The sequence below is a fragment of the Mirounga leonina genome, unplaced genomic scaffold (genome assembly GCF_011800145.1).
Source record: "Mirounga leonina isolate KUSES-001 unplaced genomic scaffold, KU_Mleo_1.0 Mir_101609, whole genome shotgun sequence".
Lineage (NCBI taxonomy): Eukaryota > Metazoa > Chordata > Mammalia > Carnivora > Phocidae > Mirounga > Mirounga leonina.
The window spans coordinates 2276477-2296484 of NW_023270164.1; the positions used below are offsets into that span (position 1 = coordinate 2276477).

The 20008-nt window shown below is 41.0% G+C and overlaps 1 pseudogene; it reads right to left on the reverse strand.

The window, feature by feature from the left end:
* Window positions 1-3219: 3219 nt before the first annotated feature.
* LOC118008573 lies at window positions 3220-19315 on the reverse strand (annotated as a pseudogene).
* Between the last annotated feature and the right edge of the window lie 693 nt (window positions 19316-20008).

Below are 20008 nucleotides of genomic sequence, written 5' to 3' on the forward strand. Positions count from 1 at the left end.
ATAAGTTGTTCACAGGACAGGGTAGGGTATGTGTGAAGCACTTGCTGGTCAATAATTTTAGATCTGGAAAGAAAATGCTTTTAACAACACAAAGATAACATATAATTTCAAGCAAATTTTTTATATGAGTGAATTTTGACTTCATTCCCTTATACCAAAAATACTACACACCTTGTAGGTTACCAAACACAGCTCTTGGCACTGGTTGTCTTCAAGAACATCAGTCAAGCTCCCTCCATTTTTTGAAGCTTAATTCTAGTAGAGGCTCATAGTCCTCAGTGCTCACATACTTCCTGCTCTGTATCCTGCCCCAGTTTACTGATATCCCTCTCTTGGGTCACATCTTCATAGGATTTTTCTTTTCTTTTAAGATTTTATTTATTTATTTGAGATAGAGATAGAGAGCATGAGTAGGAGGAGGAGCAGAAACAGAGGGAGAGGTTGAAACAGGCTCCCTGCTCAGCAGGGAGCCCGAAGCGGGGCTCGATCTCAGGACCCCGAGATCATGACCTGAGCTGAAGGCAGAGGCTTAACCGACTGAGCCACCTAGGTGCCCCAGCATTTTTCTTTATGATCTTGAACTCAACACTGAATCCAAACTATAACATGCCTAAGAGCGTTGCCATTTCAAAAACAATTGATTCAGCAAATATTTATTGGGTCCCTGCTGTTTTCCAGTCTCTATATTATCATCTCTTTGTACCATGTATTTATTCCCACAGGGCCATCTACAAAATAATACTTTAACCCAAAGGGCATTGGTTGAAAAATTAAGGCAGGCTGGTAAAATATACTCAGATTGTGCAAATAGGGGAGCAGAGGAGGGTAAACTTTTTACGATTGTATTTTAAACCTCCTTACTTGGCATTACTTTATTTCACAATGGATTTCATAGCCCCTGATGCCGTATATCTCTTTGAGCTGGAGGACATGATGGCTATGATCAGTGACAGAGGAAGCAAATGAAATGATCATTTCTAAATTCAAAGAGGATTATGCCATTCCAAAATAAACAGGAGATCCAAAATATTCACATGGCATTTGTTTAAACTATGTTTGCCTAGTGTACAAAAAAAGGCAATTGTTGCCAGTAGAGTTATTAATCCCTTGCCTGAGACATTAACTTGAGGAATCATACTGTTACCAATCAAGTATCCATCTTGAAAATGCCTCCCCTGCGCTGAAATGGTGACATATAACACTGCAGGCTAAACTCATTCCACTGGCATTTGGGGTTCTGAAATCTACCAGACAGTAAAGATTTGATCCCAGCTTCTGTCCTCATAGAAGAGTTGATGAACCAGGAGCTTTTCTAATAATAGGGAACACCACATAAATGGAGTATTCACAACATAAGTTCTATTGTTGATAGAAGAAAATCACTCTGAATAAATAAAACTCTCCTATCATTGCTGCTTGAGCACTACCTCTTTTATGTGTTGAGGTTATAGTAAATTCGTATTGCTTTCAACTTATGTGGACTGCTTTCCTGAGAGTAAAAAAGTTATTCAGCATCCAGATTTTTTCTAACAACAATGTGAGTTTTGGCAGATTGTGAAATCATGTGGTATTTGTCTTTCTCTAGCTCATCCATGTCTTTGCAAATGGCAAGATTTTATTCTCTTTTGATGGCTGAATAATATTCCATTACACACACACCGACACACACGTACATACATATCACATATGCTTTATCCATTCATCCACTCATGGACACTAAGGTTGTTTCTGTATCTTGGCTATTGTAAGTAATGTTGTAATGAACATGTGGGTGCATTGATCTTTTCAAATTGTGTTTTCGTTTCCTCAGATAAATACCCAGAAGTGGAATTGCTAGAATATATGGTAGTTCTATTTTTAATTTTTTGAAGAACCTCCATACTCTTTTCCATAGTGGCCGTACCAATTTACATTCCTACCAACAGTGCTCAATGGTTCTCTTTTCTCCATATTCCTAGCAACACTTGCTATTTCTTTTCTTTTTGTTGATAACCATTCTAACAGGTTTGAGGTGATCCCTCATTGTGGGTTTTTTTTTAAGATTTTATTTATTTATTTGACAGAGAGAGTGAGCGCAAGCAGGCAGAGGGGCAGGGAGAGGGAGAAGCAGGCTCCCCGCTGAGCAGGGAGCCCAATATGGGACTTGATTCCAGGACCCTGGGATCATGAACTGAGCCAAAGGCAGACGCTTAACCCACTGAGCCACCCAGGTGCCCCCCCTTGTTGTGGTTTTGATTCATATTTCACTATTTGATTAGTGATGCTGAGCATCTTTTCATATATCTGCTGACCATCTGTATGTCTTCTTTGGGGAAAAATGTCTGTCCAGGTCCTCTGTCCACTTTTTAATTGGATTGTTTTTCCATCCCTTTGCTTTTAACCTATACGTGTCTTAACATTTAAAATGGTTTTCTTAGGACACCTGGGTGACTCAGTCGGTTAAAGCATCTGCCTTCAGCTCAGGTCATGATCCCAGGGCCCTGGTATTGAGTCCCGCATCGGGCTCCTTCCTCAGTGGGGAGTCTGCTTCTCCCTCTCCCTCTGCTGCTCCCCCTCCTTGTGCTCTCTCTCTCTAACAAATAAATACAACAAAATCTTAAAAAAAAAAAAAGTGGTTTTCTTATAGACAACATATAGCTAGGTCTTATTTTTTGATCCACTCTGACAGTCTCTGTCTTAATTGGTGTATAGTTGGATTAATATCTATCATGTCACTGTTTCTATTTATTGGTTCTTTTTGTCTTCCACTTTTTTCTGCCTTTTGTGATTTTAATTGAGTGTTTTATGTGATTCCATCTTCTCTTCTTTCTTAACACGTAGATTATACTTTTTTACAGTCTTTAGCTGTTGCCCTAGAGTTTGTAATATATATTTACAATTAATACAGGTCTATTTTCAAGTAACACTATACTGCTTCACATGTAGTACAAGTACCTTACAAAGACAAAATATTCTTGGAGCACCTGGGTAGCTAGTTAGTTAAATGTCAACTCTTGGTTTTGGCTTAGGTCATGATCTCATGGGTTGTGAGATCGAGCCCCACATCAAGCCCCACATTGGGCTCCATGCTCAGTGGGGAGTCTGCTTGGGATTCTCTCCCTCTGCCCCTCCCCCCATGCATGCATGCTCACGCCCTCTCTCTAAAATAAATCTTTAAAAAGAAAAAAAATTATTTCTAAATAATGGATCACTTATTTCATTAGGTTCCTTGTAAGAAATTTAGAACACCAGTTTGTAAGGGTAAACTCCACATGTGAGAGAAAACACAGAGCAAGGTAGCCCTGGAGCTGAGGAACAGCTTTGATTTTTGGTAGGATTTGCGAGTACACAGATTTCTGATCAACTTCGCACCGCTCCGTAATCTCTTATTTCTCTTTCTCTCTGTCAAAGATCTCACTTTCCTGGTGTCTGGGTTTATACATCATCATCATCTTGAAGTGAGAAGCATCAGTGAGAAGTTTGGGATTTTCACACCCCTGATATAATTTTGGTGGAGGTGGCAATGACAAATTTGTGTTGTGTTCCACACAGAGGAACTCGATTGAGGGCCAGAGGTCTGGTCCCAAGTAGCAAACCACTGCTCAGCTGCTTCAGGAAGACCGCCCTCTTGCCTCTGTGGTGCCCAGTGAGAATGGTCAGAATGGTGCCAGGAGTGATGCCATTTCCAGTTTCCTCACATGCTAACTGAACGTTTTGGTTTTTTGTTTTTTGTTTTTTTGTTTTTTTACTGTCATTCAACAGCTTTCGCGGCGCATCTTGAGTAGGATAAAACCCAGGCATTTTGTGAAGTTTAACCACTCAGGTTCCACTGTTCTTGTCACCACCAACTGGCTTTGTGACAGTAGCAAGAACTGGATTAATCCTGGATTGAACAGCTGAATACTTCCTCTTGTACATAGCCTTTCTGGAATACATAGCTGATTGGGAATATCTAATCTCTCTGACTAGGACTGGGTTTTGGCTGCAGTGGGGCTGCTCTTTCTTGGCGTTTTAGCCTTGAGGTTGCCCTTCTTAACCTTGGCACCAGTGTCAGCCTTCTTGGCTTCAGGTTTACTCTCCTTGGTATCTGACTTCTCAACTTTCTTACCTGCCACCTTGCAAGATGGGAAGGAAAATGAAATTTCTTAATTCCTCCCTCCAGTTCCTTGTATAATTGGAGTCATTTCATTTCACCTATATGTAAGCTTACATAATAGTGTGTGTGTATATATGCATACATAGTCAAATACACTGTTGCTATTATTATTTTTAACTGTTTTTCAAAAGATCAAAAAAATTTTTTAAATGTTTTTATTTTAGGGACACGTGGGTGGCTTAGTTGGTTAAGTGTCTGCCTTTGGCCCAGGTCATGATCCCAGGGTCCTGGAATCGAGCCCCACATAAGGCTTCCTGCTTAGTGGGGATCCTGCTTAGTGGGGATCCTGCTACTCCTTCTCCCTCTCCCTCTGCCTGCCGCTCCCCCTGCTTGTGCTCGCTCGCTCTCTGTCAAGTAAATAAATAAAATCTTTAAAAAAAAGAAAGTTTTTATTTTACCTTGAGGAACTGCCAAATTGTTTTCTATAGTGGTTGCATCATTTTACAGTCCCACTGGCAATGCCCAAGGCTTCTAATTTCTCTACAATCTCACCAACATTTGAAGTTTTCCTTTTTTTTTTTTTAATTTTTGTATAATAGCCATCCAAATGGATGTGAAGTGGTATCTCATTGTGGTTTTGATTTGCATTTCCCTGATGACTACCGATGTTTATTGAGCATGTTTTCACCTGCACATTGGCCCTTTGTATATCTTCTTTGGAAAAATGTCTGTTTAAATCCTTCATCAGTGGGGTGCCTGGGTGGCTTCAGCATCTGCCTTCAGCTCAAGTCATGATCCCAGGGTCCTAGGATCAAGCCCTGCATTGGGCTCCTTGCTCAATGGGGACCCTGCTTCTCCTTCTCCCTCTGCCTGCGGCTCTCCCTGCTTGTGTGCTCTCCCTTTACTCTCTCTCTCTCTCTCTCTGTCAAATAAATAAATAAAATCTTCAAAAAATAAAAAATAAATCCTTCATCAGGCTTTTATTTAGGCGTTTTTTTGTTTTTGTTTTTGACTTGTAGGAATTCTTTTAATATTCTGGATATTAATTCCTTATCAGATATATGGTTTGCAAATACTTTCTCCCATTTTATGACTTTTCACTCTTTTGAGACTGTCCTTTGCTATACAATAATAGTTGTTCATTTTGATTGGGTCCAATTTATTTTTTTTTTAAACCTGTGCTTTGTCATACCCAGGCAAATCTCTACCAAATCCTGCATCATAAAATTTTCTCCAACTTTCTTCTAAGAGTTTTATAGTTTTAGCTGTTATGACCCATTTTGAGTCCATTTTTATATATGATGTAAGATAAGAGTCCCGCTTTTTTTTTTTTTTTTTGGATGTCAATATCCAGTTTTCCCAGCAACATTTTGGTAAAAGATTGTCTTTTCCCCATTTAATGGTCTTAGCAGCCTTGTCAAAAATCATTTGACCATATATGAGAAGGTTTATTTCTATTCCATTGATATATATGTCTGTCTTTATGCCAGTACTGTTACTGAATGATGTATTACAGCTGTGAACCCAGGAAATGAACCAGTAAGCCCTGGTGCACTGCTGCGGCCAACTACTCCATCCCGGGAAATCCTGAGGAGGCTGGACAAATTGAAAACACAGCTCCTGGCTGGGCTTGCCAACACTGTTGCCTAACAAACTCAAATAAACTCATCACAAGAGAAGCTGATAACTCAAGAGATAAGAGTTTGGAAAAAAGAAGGGAGAAATTTATTTTGGGTGCCGACAGCTAGGGAAGGTGGCAGGCTCAAGCCTTAACAACCGACCTCTCTACCCACAAGATGGACACCTAGAGTTTAATAGACAGGGGTTAGGGGAATGTGCAAGAGAGCAGGTGGAGAGTGCATGATCATGGATGGGGGTCAGTATGTGTCCAGTGGTGATCATGGGCAGGGAAGGTGACATGTGGGGTGTCCTAGGCATTCCATTGCTATCAGGGCTTTTCTGGTCCGGTGGTTGGAATGTTCCAGTCATTGTCAACACCTCAAGAAACTGTGGTAAGAAATAACTGTTGGGGTCTATAGTCAAGCAAGAGGGCTTGCTAACGGTATCATACTAATTTGATTACTGTAGCTTTTTATTAAGTTTTGAAAGTAGGAAGTCTAAGTTCTTCAAATTTTTTCTTTTCAGCACTGTTTTGGCTATTCATGTTCCTTTGAAATTGCATATACATTTTAGAATGGGTTTTACTGTTTTTGTAAGAAAATCATGGGGATGTCAGTAAGGACACCATTGAATCTGTAGATCTCTTTGGGTACTATTGTCATCTCAACAGTATACATCTTTGAATCCATGGGCATAGAATATCTTCCCATTCATTTAAGTCATCTTCAATTTCTTTCAGAATTTTTGGTACTTTTCAGTATATAAATCTTTAGCCTCTCTGATTAAGTTTATTCCTAAGTATTTCATTCTTTTTGGTGGTATTTGATTTTTTTTGTAGTTTTTAATTCTATTATGTTATGTTAGTCACCATACAATACATCATTAGTTTTTGATGTAGTGATCCACGATCCATTGTTTTCGTATAACACCCAGTGCTCCGTGCAGTACGAGCCCTCCTTAATACCCATCACCGGGCTAACCAATCCCCCCTTCCCCCTCCCCTCTAAAACCCTGTTTGTTTCTCAGGTCCATAGTCTCTCATGGTTCATCTCTCCCTCCAATTCCCCCCGCCCATTTTTCCCTTCCTTCTCCTAATGTCCTCCATGTTATTCCTTATGTTCCACAAATAAGTGAAACCATATGATAATTGACTTTCTCTGCTTGACTTATTTCACTTAGCATAATCTCCTCCAGTCCTATCCATGTTGATGTAAAAGTTGGGTATTCATCTTTTCTGATGGCTAATAGTCCATTGTATATATGGACCACATCTTCTTTATCCATTCATCTGTTGAAGGGCATCTCGGCTCTTTCCACAGTTTGGCTATTGCAGACATGGCTGCTATGAACATTGGGGTGCCTATGGCCCTTCTTTTCACTACATCTGTGTCTTTGGGGTAAATACCCAGGAGTGCAATTGCTGGGTCATAGGGTAGCTCTATTTTTCACTGTTTGAGGCACCTCCACACTGTTTTCCAAAGTGGCTGTACCAACTTGCATTCCCATCAACAGTGTAAGAGGGTTCCCCTTTCTCCACAACCTCTCCAACATTTGTTGTTTCTTTCCCTGTCCATTGTTGCCATTATAACTGGTGTAAGGTGGTATCTCAGTGTGGTTTTGATTTGGATTTCCCTGATGGCTAATGATGATGAACATTTTTTCATGTGTCTGTTAGCCATTTGTATGTCTTCTTTGGAGAAGTGTCTATTCATCTCTTCTGCCCACTTTTTGACTTGATTATTTGTTTTTTGGGTGTTGAGTTTGAGAAGTTCTTTATAGATCTTGGATACCAGCCCTTTATCTGTAGTGTCATTTGCAAATATCTTCTCCCATTCTGTGGGTTGCCTCTTTGTTTTGTTGACTGTTTCCTTTGCTGTGCAGAAGCTTTTTAACTTGAAGTCCCAAAAGTTCCTTTTTGCTTTTGTTTCACTAGCTTTTGGAGATGTATCTTGAAAGAAGTTGCTGTGGACGATGTCAAAGAGGTTACTGCCTATGCTCTCCTCTAGGATTTGGATGGATTCCTGTCTCACATTGAGGTCTTTCATCCACTTTGAGTTTCTCTTTGTGAATGGTGTTCAAGAATGGTCGAGTTTCATTCTTCTGCATGTGGCTGTCCAATTTTCCCAGCACCATTTATTGAAGAGACTTTTTTCCATTGCATGTTATTTCCTGCTTTGTCGAAGATTATTTGACCATAGAGTTGAGGGTCCATATCTGGGTTCTGTATTCTGTTCCATTGGTCTGTATGTCTGTTTTTGTGCCAGTACCATGCTGTCTTGGTGATCACTGATTTGTAATATAGCTTGAAATCGGGCAACGTGATGCCCCCTGCTTTGTTTGTCTTTTTCAACATCTCCTTGGTGATTCGGGGTCTTTTCTGATTCCATACAAATTTTAGGATTGTTTGTTCCAGCACTTTGAAAAATGTCATTGGAATTTTGATCGGGATGGCAGTGAAGGTATAGATTGCTCTGGGTAGCATAGATGTTTTAACAATGTTTATTCTTCTGATCCATGAGCATGGAATATTTTTCCATCTTTTTGTGTCATCTTTAATTTCTTTCATGAGTGTTTTGTAGTTCCTAGAGTATAGATCCTTTACCTCTTTAGTTAGGTTTATTCTGAGGTATCTTATGGTTTTTGGTGCTATTGTAAATGGAATAGTTTCTTTAATTTCTCTTTCTACAGTTGCGTTGTTAGTGTATAAGAAAGCAACTGATTTCTGTGCATTGATTTTGTATCCTGCCACATTACTGAATTGCTGGATGAGTTCTAGTAATTTGGGGGTGGAGTCTTTTGGGTTTTCCCCATAAAGTATCATGTCATCTGCGAAAAGAGAGAGTTTGACTTCTTCTTTGCCAATTTGAATACCTTTTATTTCTTTTTGTTGTCTGATTGCTGTTGCTAGGACTTCTAGTACTATGTTGAACAACAGTGGTGAGAGTGGGCAACCTTGACGTGTTCCTGATCTTAAGGGAAAGGCTCTCATCTTTTCCCCATTGAGGATGATATTCGCTGTGGGTTTTTCATAGATGGATTTTATGAACTTGAGGAATGTTCCCTCTATCCCTATACTCTGGAGAGTTTTAATCAGGAAAGGATGTTGTATTTTGTCAAATGCTTTTTCTGCATCAATTGAGAGGACCATATGGTTCTTCTCCCTCCTCTTATTAATGTGTTCTATCACATTGATTGATTGGCGAATGTTGAACCACCCTTGCATCCCGGGGATAAATCCCACTTGGTCGTGGTGGATGATCCTTTTAATGTATTGTTGGATCCTATTAGCTAGGATTTTGTTGAGAATTTTGGAATCCATATTCCTCAGGGATATCGGTCTGAAATTCTCCTTTCTGATGGGGTCTTTGCCTGGTTTGGGGATTAAGGTAATGCTGGCCTCATAGAATGAGTTTGGAAGATTTCCTTCTGTTTCTATTTTTTGAAACAGCTTCAGGAGAATAGGTATTATTTCTTCTTTGAATGTTTGGTAGAATTCCCCAGGGAATCCATCAGGCCCTGGACTCTTGTTTTTTGGGAGGTTTTTGATCACTGCTTCAATCTCATTACTGATTATTGGCCCATTCAGGTTGTCAATTTCTTCCTGTTTCAGTCTTGGCAGTTTATATGTTTCCAGGAAGGCCTCCATTTCATCCAGATTGCTCAGTTTATTGGCATATAGTTGTTGATAATAATTTCTAATAATTGTTTCTATTTCCTTGGTGTTAGTCGTGATCTCTCCCCTTTCATTCATAATTGTATTAATTTGGGTCCTTTCTCTCTTCTTTTGGATAAATCTGACCAGTGGTTTATCGATCTTATTAATTCTTTCAAAGAACTAACTTCTAGTTTTGTTGATCTGATCTACTGTGTTTCTGGTTTCTAATTCATTGATTTCTGCTCTAATTTTAATTATCTCTCTTCTAGTGCATGGCTTAGGCATCATTTGTTGCTTTTTCTCTAGTTCTTTAAGGTGTAGAGTTAGTTGGTGAATTTGGGATTTTTCTATTTTTTTGAGTGAGGCTTGGATGGCTATGTATTTCCCCCTTAGGACCGCCTTTGCAGTATCCCATAGGTTTTGGACCGATGTGGTTTTGTTCTCATTGATTTCCGTGAATTGTTTAAGTTCTTCTTTGATTTCTTGGTTGACCCAAACATTCTTGAGCAGAGTGGTCTTTAGCTTCCAAGTGTTTGAATTTCTGCCAAATTGTTTCTTGTGATTGAGTTCCAGTTTTAGAGCATTGTGGTCTGAGAATATGCAGGGAATAATCTCAATCTTTTGGTATCAGTTGAGACCTGATTTGTGACCCAGTATATGGTCTATTCTGGAGAAAGTTCCATGTGCGCTCGAGAAGAATGAGTATTCTGTTGTTTTAGGGTGGAATGTTCTGTAAATATCTATGAGGTCCATCTGGTCCAATGTATCATTCAAAGCTCTTGTTTCCTTGTTGATTTTCTGCTTAGATGATCTGTCCATTGCTGAGAGTGGAGTATTGAGGTCTCCTACAATTAACATATTGTTATCAATATGACTCTTTATTTTGGTTAACAGTTGGCTTGTGTAGATGGCTGCTCCCATGTTGGGGGCATAGATATTTACAATTGTTAGATCTTCTTGTTGATAATGATATAGTGTCCTTTAAGAATGATATAGTGTCCTTCTGTGTCTCTAATTACAGACTTCAGTTTAAAATCTAATTTGTCTGATGTAAGAATTGCTACCCCAGGTTTCTTTTGAGGTCGCTGGCATGGAAGATGGATCTCCATCCCTTCACTTTCAGTCTGGATGTATCTTTAGGTTCAAAATGAGTCTCTTGTAGACAGCATATGGATGGGTCCTGTCTTTTTATCCAATGTGCAACCCTGTGCTGTTTTATGGGAGCGTTTAGGCCATTCACGTGGAGAGTGATTATTGAAAGATATGAATTAATTGTCATCATGTTGCCCGTGAAGATGTTGTTTTTATAGATTGTCCTCGTAAATTTCTGTTGTAGATCACTCTTGGGGTCTTTCTCCTTTTATAGAACCCCCCTTAATATTTCTTGCAGGGCCGGCTTAGTGGTCACATATTCTTTCAGTTTCTGCCGGTTGTGGAAGCTCTGCATCTCTCCATCCATTCTAAATGAAAGCCTTGCCAGATAAAGTATTCTTGGCTGCATGTTCTTCTCATTTAGTACCCTGAATATGTCTTGCCAGGCCTTTCTGGCTTGCCAGGTCTCTGTGGATAGGTCTGACGTTATTCTGATGTTCCTCCCTCTGTACATAAGGAATCTCTTCCCCCTAACTGCCCTTAAGATGGTTTCCTTGGTTCTAAGATTTGCACGTTTTACTATTACATGCTGGAGTGTTGGCCTATTTTCCTTGATCTTAGGAGCGGTCCTCTCTGCCTCTAGGACTCGAATGTTTGTTTCATTCCCCAGATTAAGGAAGTTCTCAGCTACGATTTGCTCAAATACATCTTCTAGCCCTCTCTCTCTCTCCGCTCCCTCCAGGATTCCAGTGATTCTGACATTGGAATGCCTCATGGTGTCACTTATTTCTCTGTGTCTATTTTCATGGATTCTGAGTTGTTTTTCCCTGGTCTCCTCTTTTCCCTTTTTATCTATTATACTGTCTTCCAGATCGCTTATTCTCTCTTCTGTCTCAGTTACCCTAGCTGTTAGATTATCTAGATTGGAATGGATCTCATTGATAGCATTTTTAAGTTCTGCCAATTCCCCTTTCATTTCTGCCCTTAGAGACTCTATGTTGTCATTAATTGATTTCTCCATTCTAGCCATTGTCTTCACAATTGCTAGCCTGAATTCCATCTCCGACTTCTTGGTTATATCTGCATCCATTTGTAAATCTGCAGCATAAGTCATAATCTCTGAGTGTTTTCTGTTTTGGGGGCTCCTCCTCCTAGTCATTCTGTGGATGGGTGTTTGAGGGAATGTATAGAGTCCAAATTATTGACCAGAACCCAAGCAAGATGCACCTGTTTTCTTGGGACCTTAGGGTTGCTGGCCTCTTGTTTTCCCAGCCTGTCTTCTGCGGGAGGGGCCTGCCATGCTGTTACTCAGGCAACCCTGTTTGGGTGGAGTTGCCCTGCGCCTCTGTGGCGGGGGATGGGCTCAGTGGGAATCAGTCTTTGGGGCTTTTGTTCTCTGGCGCCTTTCCCTGGTGGCTTTCCGCGTCTCTTCCGCGAGTCAGAGCAGAAGAGACCGTTTCCAACCCTCTGCCTCAGAGCAGAGAGACCTCAGTCTGTTCTTCAGTGAGCTCTCCAGGCCACACCGTCTCCGTTTCTGTCCGTGTCGCTATAAACTGCAGCGTCCTGGGTTGTGCGCCCCTCTGGAGCGCTCCCAGTCCTGCCTCCAGGTCGGGGCATGTCTCTGCCCTTTGTGCTTCTAAAACCGCCATCAGCTCCCAGTTTGCGGGCGAGACTCCGCCGCTTGGGGTTTCCACTCCCGGGGGTTGCAGTTCACCGGCAGGACCCCAGCGCACCGGGTTTCCGTCTTAGAGGCTGCAGTTCGCGTGCGAGTGACTGTCGCTCTGGTTTCTGGGGGGGGGGGGGGGGGGGGGGGGCTGCGGTTCGCATGCGTGGGACCCCGCCAGTCTGGTTTTCCACCCCAGGGGCTGCCCTAAAGTCCTTTCCCGATGCTACCAGTCTGGTCTGCGAGTCTGTGCCCTGTCCCCCGGGGGGGCGGGGGAGGCTGTCACTCACTGGCGATGTCGGATCTCCACGTCCAGGCTCCCTCCCGCTGCCGTTTATCCTCCAATATCTGCCGGCAGAATCACGGCTCCCCGCTTCATACCTCAAAACCAACCACCTGCGATATTCTGTTTGTAGACATCCAGATCTTCTTACATCTCAGGCTGGTTTCGTGGGTGCTCAGAGTGGTCTGGTAGATATCCAGCTCAATTCCGGGGACCAGTTGAAATAGGGTCCCCTACTCCTCTGCCATCTTTCCCCCTCCTTTGGTGGTATTTTAAATGGAATTGTTTTCCTTAGTTTCCTTTTCAAGTTGTGTGTTGTTAGTATATAGAAACACCACTGATTTTTGTTTGTTGATTTTGTGTTCTGTATTTGTTTACTAGCTCTAATGGTTTTTTGTGGCGTATTTAAAGTTTTCTACCTAAAAGATCATGTCATCTGTAAAGAGGGATAATTTTACTTCATCCTTTAGAATTTCGATGCCTTTTACTTCTTGCCTTTTTTCTGTGGCTAGAACTTCCAGTTATATGTTGAATACAAGTGGCAAAAGCTGGCATCCTTGTTTTATTCTTAACCTTGGGGAGGAAACTTTCTGTCTTTCACCATAGAGTATTTTAGCTCTGGGTTTTTTTCTTACATGGCCTTTAGCATTTTGAAGAAATTTTTTTCTATCTCTGTTTTTTAAATGTTTTTATCATGAAATGGTATTGAGTTTTGGCAAATGTTTTTTCTGCCTGTGTTGAGATGATTATGTGGGTTTTTTTCTCCTTTAACCTGTATTACGTTGAATTAAAATTCAACGTAATACAGGTTAAAGGAGAACCAAGGAACCAAGGAACCATCCTTGCGTTCTAGAAATAATAATCGGTCATGGTGTACCTTCCTTTTACTATGGTAGTAAATTCTGTTTCATACTATTTTGATAATGATCTTCGGATTAGTATTTTTTTTTTATTTTTTTTAAGATTTTGTTTTCTTTTTATTTATTTATTTGAGAGAGAGAATGAGATAGAGCATGAGAGGGGGGAGGGTCAGAGGGAGAAGCAGACTCCCTGCTGAGCAGAGAGCCCGATGCGGGACTCGATCCTGGGACTCCAGGATCATGACCTGAGCCAAAGGCAGTCGCTTAACCAACTGAGCCACCCAGGCGTCCCGCATTAGTATTTTTTATTGAAGTATAGTTAACATACAATGTTACATTAGGTCCATGTGTACAACATAGTGATTCACCAATTTCATGCATTACTCAGCACTCACCACAATAATTGTAGTCACCATTTGTCACCAAAGTTATTATAGTATTATTGACTATATTCCGTATGCTGTACTTTTATTTCAGTGATTTATATATTTTATAACTGTAAGTGCGTACCTCTTAATTCCCTTTATCTGTTTTGCCCATCCCCCCACCCATCTCCCCTCTGGCAACCACCTGTTTATTTTCTGTGTTTATGAGTCCATTTCTGTTGTTTTTCTTTGTCAGCAGAGATCCTTCAAAAGAACCAAAGTGTACAAAGTGTGCCCTTCTAGAGGTAGACTCTCTCCTGAAATTCTCGTAGAGAACCCAAAGTATTTAGGATGAACCATAAAAATCGTTATACTTGAATGATTTTGGCTGGGCAAATGGCTCTTTCTTATGATTGAATCTAATCCATTTCCTCTGTTTTCAAAACTTTAAAAAATAGTTCCATTTCTACCATTTCCAATGTTCCTCAACATACTTACTGTTTTAGAAAGCACAATAAAAAAAAATGGGCTGTGTTAGAAATGTGAGATCCCAAGCTGGAAAACAATGAATTAACATATTTTATAGGCCTGTGTGTGTTGGGGTATGGATAATTTAATGACATAGTGTGCTTTTAAAATAAATTTTCCAAATTCCACTTGAACAAACTTATATTGCTTTGAATCATCTACTGCTTGAAGATTATTTTAAACATGTGAATTTTAACAGTTAGAAAACTAGCAAGATTCAAATCAAAACAACCTAACCAACTAAATGTCAGTTTTTAAATTAGAAAAGGGTTACAGTCAGACCTGGACTTCCTACTGACTTCTTTTAAGATATGAAATAATTCCATCCATTCCTTTTCTCACAAGCAAGTGGGTTCCTTAAGACAGTTTTGTGGGAAAGGCAAAACAATTTTACCTCTATCCTTCTAGGGTCTTGGCTGAGACCCTGCACACACATGCGTGCGCATATGCGTGCGCACACACACACACACACACAAACAAACACAGTAATAAAACGACAGATTAACAAGAGAAAAAACAGAAGTTTAATACCTCCTGTATGCATGGGAGAGACCCAGGAAAACTGAATAACTCCCTGAAATAGGCCAAGCCACCACCTTAAATACCATCTCCAGCTAAAGACAAAAGATGTTGGCTGTAGGGAGTCCGTTATGGGAGGCTATCAGGAAAAGTACAGTCATCAAGGGTAAGGTTGTTATATGGATTTAGGTCCCTGCCTTCTCCATTGATAGAAGTTTCTGGAGTTCAAGTGGTCCTTCTCTTCCTGGTACAGAGAGGGAGATGCCCTTACAATTGCAGGTTTCTCTTGTAAATGTCTCTTGCAAGAGGGTAACTTCTACTAGGTTTTCAGAGCTTTTGCTATGTCTGCTGTTTCTTAAAAATAATCAGACTAGGGACACCTGGGTGGCTGAGTCAGTTAAGTGTCTGCCTTCAGCTCAGGTCATGATCCTGGGGGCCGGGGATGGAGCCCTGAATCGGGCTCCTTGTCCGCAGGGAGTCCGCTTGTCCCTCTCCTTCTGTCCTGCTCATTCTCTCCGTCTCTCTCTTTCTCTTTCAAATAAATAAATAAAATCTTAAAAAAATAATAATCAGCCTAAAATAGTCTTTATGCCCAAAAGGGATATTTTAGGGTGGCAGATTCTGCTCCCCTTCCAATTCTTCCCCCTTTTTTTCCCCTACACAGGTACATGAAAACAAACTATTCTCAAAGAAGTATCATGTCTCAACCATATTCATTTAAACATCTACAGAAGTAAGTACTGACTGATTCCACATGGACTCAGGTAAGCTCAGCTTTCTCCCGGGAGCTAAGAGTCCCTCTGTATCACCTTGTTCATCCTTGTTGACAGAATTGTGTGAATCTCCATCCCTGGTGTCAGCTGTTGATGAAAGATCACACTCTCTTCGGGTAGTAACATCACTGCCCTTCATATACTCTTCCCTTCCACATTCACATACAGACTTTGGCTTAGCGGTCAGCCAGAACTAGGGATTGTGTCTGTAGTTACCATCCACTCCCTGGATAGTTCAAAATGCCCAGTTCTGTCCTCCACAGATAGCTCAGCAAACCCATGTGGAGCTTACACAGGAATCTTTTGTTTCTGGTTTTAAGCATGAGAACAGATTTGACTTATCAGAGGGAAGATGACGAGAAGCATAAAATGATACAGTCAGTCTGAACTTGATGATTCCTGCATGTTCCCTAAATGCAAACTGGGGATAAGGATCTAACACAACCCCATCTCCTGCTACCTAGTGTGCTCCTGTGAATTTTGTAAATTGTTACTAAAACATTATGAGGTTGATATGTTCATGCTGGTTTTACAATTGAGAAAGCTGGGGCTTAGAATGCCAAGTACCAGAGGGGCATGAAGCATTTTTGAGGTTGATTTGTTCATTACCGGAACTGTGATGTGCTTTTACAGATAGACAAGTGTGCCAAAACTTCTCAAACTGCTTTAAACACATGAGTTTCTTGTGTGCCAGTTACACCTCATTAAAACCAGAAAAGACAAACAGAATGCTACATAGTACGTCCAAAGTAGAACAAACAGAAAACGGTACTTCTGTCTTCTCACCTCTGAAGCATGTTCTTACTCAGCCATGCTGCAGAGTCCTCTGGGAGGTCACTGGCATGGAAGGAGAGGGAATGAAGGAAGATAACAGGAATTTTGGTTGTTCTTAGAAGGTTAGCAGCTCCTCTTGATGTGCCAACCAACTTAAAGAGAAAATGAAGCCCAAACTACGGTATTTTGATTCCAAGTTGCCCAGTTGATCTGCTCCATCACTGTTCCTGGGGGTAGAGATGCTGGGAACACTGGCAGGTTCGCTCCCCACCCTGTGAGATCTCCTCTCAAAGGGAAAATTCTGTACCACAGCCACGGGTCACACCTTTAGTATGAAGGCAGCTGTTAGTCAAAGGAGATTAGGATGACTGTCGGACTTGGAAAAATAGAGAAATAGTGCAAACTCAAAACCGCTAAGCTGTAACCTCCCTTGGGGCTCCAGTTGTGAATGTCTTACAGTTCTAACCCCATGTGGCATATAGAAGATGCTCCATGATAGTTTTGGAATAAATGATTGAATGATTTGTCAACTCTAAAAATTAAATCCAAGTCACTCTTTTATCACTATATTTAGATTCCAAAGTTACAACACGATAGATATGGCAAAATATTTCATTTGGAAAAAAGTATAAATGAATACTTAAAATGTGGAAATGATCTAAAGATTTCAATTACCTTTGCTTCCCCGATGAGATAAAATTGTATCATTTACATCACAATCAACTATTATCTGTAACTGCATTTTGCAATAAACCTCTGCCTTTTATTAGGGGCAGATTTATCTGCATTAGCAGAAAAAAATAACATCACATTAGCTTTCAGGTTTTTCTGCTTCTTTCCCCACAAAACTGAGCTAATCATAACTCACCTAAAGAAATATTACTCCCACTTTTATAAATATTCATGATTAGTTATATTTCCATACTGACTGAAGAATAGTGGAAGTTTTAGACAGGCTACCTACATTATATGTTATAGGACATGAATCAAGTAAATCATGAGGTATGCCAATATAATTTTAAAAATGGTAAGAAAATTTTATTTTCTACTCTCCCACTTAAAACTGTTAATTTTTTTTAAGATTTTATTTATTTATTTGACACAGAGAGACACAGTGAGAGAGGGAACACAAGCAGGGCGAGTGGGAGAGGGAGAAGCAGGCTTCCCGCAGAGCAGGGAGCCCGATGCGGGGCTCGATCCCAGGACCCTGGGATCATGACCTGAGCCGAAGGCAGACGCTCAATGACTGAGCCACCCAGGCGCCCCAAAACTGTTAGTTTAAATTAAAGAAAGAATCATTTTATTCCTTAATGAGGGAGACTTACAGACATTTAAATGCTATTTATTTTCAGCAAAAGGCACAGATTTTTTCTTGTCACTTCTCCAGGCCACACCATGTTTGTTTGATAGATAGTATCAATTCACTGGGTTTGGAGATTTGAAGCTGTTAACTTTCAAAACCTCTCTCTTGGCGGACAAGTTCAATCAGTATAATGAGCACAGTGAGCCGTGGAATTGTTATGTTGCATTATGCGGTGATATAATTTATTCCTCGAAACACCAAAAAATGAACAAATACATTTCTGAGGCACAAGAACATGTATTCTACTTTGTAGGCTAAGATTAATTTAACATGACCAATAAGGTTTCAGAGTCATATTGGGAAAGTGCCCCTGTCTAGATAGCTCAGGTGTAAAGCTTATGATATTATGAGGGAACAGAGGATAGTCTGCAAAAGGTAGCACAACTGGGACTGCAATGGAGAATTTCATGGTAAGGAACCCATTGCTATAAAATTATTGAGCCCCTTTTCTTTTCTGTCTTTGTTGGGGAGATTCTGCCATTCCCTGAGTTCTTTTGTTTTAGAAATGTACTGATGGTAGAGTTTGAACTTCTGATTGTTTAAAAAAAAAAAAAAAACAACCAGCTAATTGGATTGTAATAATCCATCAAATTGCTTCTACAATCCTTTGAAGAAAGGCTTAAACTCTGTTTTCTTTATTTGTTGTCTCTGTTGAATAGTAACAATATTAGGCTTCTTGACTTGTGTTTTTTTTTCCCCTTTACCATTTTCCTACAGTGAGATTCTTTCCAACTTAATCCTCTAATCTGTAATTAGCAGTGGATAACATCTTGATTCTCTCTCTCTCTCGGTTTCTTTTGCATACACGAAACGATGTGATTAGTAATATGCATTTAGTAATCAATTTTTTTAAAATGTGAAATGTGGAAGAATTTGGTTTATTGTCCTGCCTGGCTTCCCTATACTAATCCTCCTACCTCTTACCAAAGGGGGAAATTAAGGCAAAGATAATTCGCTTTTGATCCTGAAGGGGCCAGAGTGTGCAGTGCAATGCAGTTTTAGGCCTTAGGCGGACCCTATTTGCATAGATGAAGCCATAGAAATGAGAAGGAAGGAGGGAAGGGAAAGGCGACCAGGAGAACCCGCTTCAAAAGCATTGAGAATGCAGTCGGGCGCTCTGCGGGTGTTGAGCACCCTGGGTGTTGGAGTCACCAAGAGGTCGGTGGAGGATGTGCACGGGCGGTAGATTTACGCAGCATGTGACGCTGATTAGAGAATAAGCCGGAAAAGAGGTAATTACAGCTGAGGATGACAGGTTGACGACCACAACCGAGAATGTGCAAACGCGCACACAGCGGGCCAGGGTCGCTCTCCACAGGCCGTGGCACCGAGCCTCGGGGGACTGGGCCCAGCTCGAGCCTTTCGGTCGGGTCTCGAAGTCTCATCTTGGAAACAGACAAGTTGCCACAGTCCCATCTTTCCCTCTGGAATTACTTCCACGGCATTAAAACGCAGTCGTGCTTGGTAAGGGCGGCGGTGCAGCCGGCGTCCCAGGCTCTCGCCGGACAGCTGCTTGCACGTCTCACGCGCTGATTGCGGTTGGCAGGTCCAACAGGCAACCGAGTTAGGGCCCTGCCCGCGGAATTCGAGCGGGAGCCTTCCGGGCTTCGCCCCTGCACCTTTGCGCATCCGGGCAAAGCATGCCCTCCGGGCCGAAGAGCGCCCCGTGGCGCGGCTTCTGGCTCTGGGTCGGCCGCGTGGTGAAGGAACTGGGCAAGTCTGCAGTTACGGTGGGTGCGCCCCATTTGCGGCTTCAGAACACGGAAAGGGAGGGATTTGCATCCTGCCCCGGGGAGAACTTTCACAAGACATCAGGGCACCTGCTCTAGTGTCCTTATGTCACCGGACTGGCCCACACTGGGGGGCTCTCCTGCCAACTCCAGTCCCCTGTTCTGCTCTCGCCCGTTTCGTCGGGTCTGGTTAGCACACCGCTTAGGAATTCGTAGTATCATGAACGTTCCAAAGTCTAACGTGGGTCTCTAAGATCTTAAATCTTTTTATTTGGCTTTCTCTCCCTAGTGAAAAAAAAAAGTCTATTAAAATAAGAATCACACCAAGTATGAAAATATTAGATATGTGTATGAGATATATGTGTATATATTTTATATATATGACGTATTTAGAATATATACATGTATATATCTACAGTACGTGTATATGAAAGCCCCACTATGTGAAAAGACCTTTAGTAGGTATCTCAGATAAAATTAAGATGCATGATAAAGGTTTCTTTCTTACAGGAGTGTAAAATTTATCTGGAAATGTACTTAAATACTTAAATTGAGAATTAAGTGATAGGGTAGTATGAATGATAACAGTAATTATTATTACAATAGTACACATTTTTCTTTATAAATTGCCTTTGCTTATTCATATATCTAGGGAAATATTGTTAACAGACTACCCCTTTCTTAAACGAGTGCAGCGACCATGAATAT